Source organism: Arachis ipaensis, chromosome B09 (genome assembly GCF_000816755.2).
Source record: "Arachis ipaensis cultivar K30076 chromosome B09, Araip1.1, whole genome shotgun sequence".
Taxonomy (NCBI): domain Eukaryota; kingdom Viridiplantae; phylum Streptophyta; class Magnoliopsida; order Fabales; family Fabaceae; genus Arachis; species Arachis ipaensis.
The window spans coordinates 863,099-866,977 of NC_029793.2; positions in this window are offsets into that span (position 1 = coordinate 863,099).

The following is a 3,879-nucleotide window of genomic DNA, read 5'->3' on the forward strand; positions in this document are numbered from 1 at the left end:
TTCAAATATATGTTTATGTATCTTATCTAACTCTTGACATTGTTTAAGGAACAAACATGAAACATTAGATTATATACAATTTGATTTAAGTCTTCTGCATTATTAAAGGCTAATCATGATAGCATCCTTTTAATTTTATATTTATCCTCAACTCAAAGCATAGGGAAATCGAAGAGCGGCTAATATTATTTAAGACACGTGTCATATATTCAAAGAAAAAGTCTAGGGGGTCAGCAATTTTAATGAATTTTGGCCAGCATGTAACCAGCAGAAAAAGGTGAGTCATTGGATGAAATCTCACACCATCAAATTATCATTGATGGCTAGTTGATGGTTAACAATTACAAAAGTTGCTGTCCCTAGCATTGCTCATATTCAAATTCCAAATTTTGTCATGTTTTCTTCAAGCGATTTTACTTGGTCTCATTTGGCATCTAGAGTTACGTATGAAATTGGAGTAGACTTCTATCTCAGATTCAATTTTTAATGTTTATAGTAGTTTACTTTTTTTTTTTTTTTACCAAAGATAGAAGATTTAAACCCGCAACCTCTTAATTGAGTATGAAGAGACTATGTCACTTGAGCTACAAATCATTAGCATAATAATTTACTTCTTGTATTGCATCTTTTGGATACATTTCACTAAACACATAAATAAGGTTTCTCAAGTAATACTTGTTTCTGGTGGAGTGAGAAATATTTTGAAGTTAGACAATACAATGCAATCCATCCATCACAATAATATTTAACTATTTCCTTCTTTGATAAATTATTTGAATTAATACTAATCAATTTTGTGTTTGACAACTTTTTGCTATTTAGTCTTATCACATTTTATCAAGTCATAAGATCATTTCAATTTTGGTGTTCATAGATAGTCTAAATTGATCAAAGCCAAGGTTCAAAATGAACTGCTCATTATTATTGGATGAGATCTAATGAGTTCAGTCAAAAATTGGAGAAGAGCGCTTTCAAAGATACACAAGTTATCCTATTCGACCTACTCAGTAGAACTACGGGAATGGATCTTCTCATTTTTTTTTTATAATTGAGAGAATAAAATGTGATCTCTTATCATTAATTTTATAAGTGAAATAAAAAATAAATACAAAAGAAAGTAATAAAGAGTTAAAAATTACACTCAATTTTTTTTTTAACAATTAAGTAGCCGCACACGGATCGGATCGGATTGGATATAGTCTAAAATTCTATCCGATCCGCACTGCATTCATCGGATCGGATATCAGATATATCCGCATAATTCAAAAAAAACTATTTTAAGATTTTGTTTGGCTGTTTTTACAAAAAAATATCTAAAAAATTCATTTTTTATCTGATTAAGCCTATTTACTTCTAAAATATTATCAATAATAGTTCTCTTGAATAACAAAAACAAAATAATAACACAAGATTTAAGTTTAATTATTCTAAATTGAAGTACAACATAAAAAATTAAAAATAAAATATCATAAAATTCATAAAATAACACACTAAAATTCATATCACATTAGGGTTTACTTTTTTAAACTATGCTATTTATATGTGATGTGCGGATATGTGGATTTGCGGATCGGATCCGCAGATATCACTGTCAAATCCGCAATCCGATTCGACCATAGTGCGGATTGGATCCGATCCGATCCGATAGCTATGCGGATCGGATAATATCTGCAAAATTTGGATCGAATGCGAATAATTACCACAGATATGCGGATATTATCCGATCCATGTCCAGCCCTATAATTAAGAGAATCTATTCCCTAGAAATACCATAGTCTGTGCCCTGAAATTCCACCCGACTTGGGAACAAGAAAAAGAGTTCATGTCCTACTACTTGGATTATTATTCTAAATGGATTAACTAGCTTAGTGTTGGTTTGGGCCTCAATACCATTTTTTTGGTAAATTGTTAATAATAAAAATAAAAAAATATTTTTATTTTATTTTATCTAAATATAATTGATAGATAAAAAAAATCTTTTTACATATGATATCTAAATATAAAATTATTTTTATTTTTATAAAAAATCTTTTAAAAAATTATCATTTAAAAAAAAAATCTTTTTTAAAATAGTGTCCAAACAAACTCTTAATGGGAACTAATTTTTCATGCAATAAAAAATAAAAATCACTCATTAACTTTAGATAAGAGCTCAGTAATTTATAAATACTTTCAACATTTTAAGTATTTTTCAATCTATTATATATTTATTGCTAATTTAAGTATTGAAATTTGTTGCAAGTATTGTCACCTGCTGATTCGAAACTGATGTGAAGCTACCTTTAACGTTTTTACCACCATTTTCGTCCTCTTTACTCGAAACACATCTACTCCTTAGAAATAATCAATATGATTTTGTTTGTCATTTTCTCTTTCCATCCTCAAACTTAACTTTCCTCAATTATTATTTGTTCTCTTCTAAAATTGTTCGTGTTCACGGATTTTAGTTTCTTTTTCTTTTTCCTTGATAAAATTGTGAAAGAATAAGAAAAGAAAAGAATGCGAACTTTTATTGATTATTGATTGATTGAATTGTACTGAAGTGTTGTTGTAAACTATGAGGGTAAAACTAAATATATATAGAGCATTGTCCTATGAAAGATAAAAGCAAATAAAGATAAGATAATAACAATTAAAGATAAGATAAAGATAAAATAATAAAGACTAAAATTAAAATTGAATTTTTGTATTCTGTTGGGCTGAATTTGTGGGCCACGATACTTCTTTATTGTTGTCATGGTCTAAAGTAGAAGAGTAGTTTAATATTCCTCTTCTAAATTTTTGTATCATTTCGAAAAGAAAGAAAGATGGAAAAGGTGGGTAAATGTAAGAAAAAGCAAGGAAGCTAATTAACTAAGTAAGAGTATAAGTTCCACTTTTGCTTGAAAGCAAAGCAAAAAATAATGTATAGAATGTACTATCATATACTACAATTTATTTCATTTCATCTAATCTATTTGATGTGATAAATTTCTCAAGACAGTAAAGAATAAAAGATATGATGTCTAAGAACACTTAACCACAAAGAAATGTCTCTTGAGAGGTACGAAAAGGAATAAGCTAAATATTGAAATGGTGCATTTCGTGAAGGAATGAAGGGTTTAAAAGATATTGTATCAGTTTTGACATATATAATTTAGGAAAATGTTCAAGGGTATCAGTATATTAGTGATTTTTAACGGTTGATTTTAATTATAAAAAATATATATAATTAAGATCAACAGTTATAAATCACTGAAATACTGGTATATCGGTATATTTAAAAATTCTCTTATAATTTAATGACTATGTTATGTATATATTAAAATCAGCCACAAAAATCAACTATCATATAAAATACATGTTAAAATATGAATACATATTGAAAATAAATTTAGTCACATATATGTTTATACACAAATACATTGGTGGCTAATTTTAGTGTACTAATAGCATTTTTGATAATTTAAACTAACAACATGGCATATTTATTTAAAAATTTTGATAATAGTAATTAAATTTTAATGCCAATTTATTATTTTTTGAATGTAAAAATAATATATAGAATATATAATTAATCGACGAATATATATATATATATAATTAAAACGTGACACTAAATACTAATATAAAATAACATTAAGACTCTTTCCTTCCAAAAAAACTTAAATGAAAAATCAATGTAGTTTTTAAAAACATGAGAAATTGTGACAATTTTATCAAAACTAAAAAGATATTACTATAATTTGCACTTTATATTATGATTCTACCAAGAGGATTTTTTTTTACATTATCAAGATTCAGTTCGAAATTCGGTTAATGTCTAAAGTATTTTGTTTGATTCACATTTGTCATTTTTATTTGGTATTATTTTTTTATTATCGAATTTGAATAGTAATT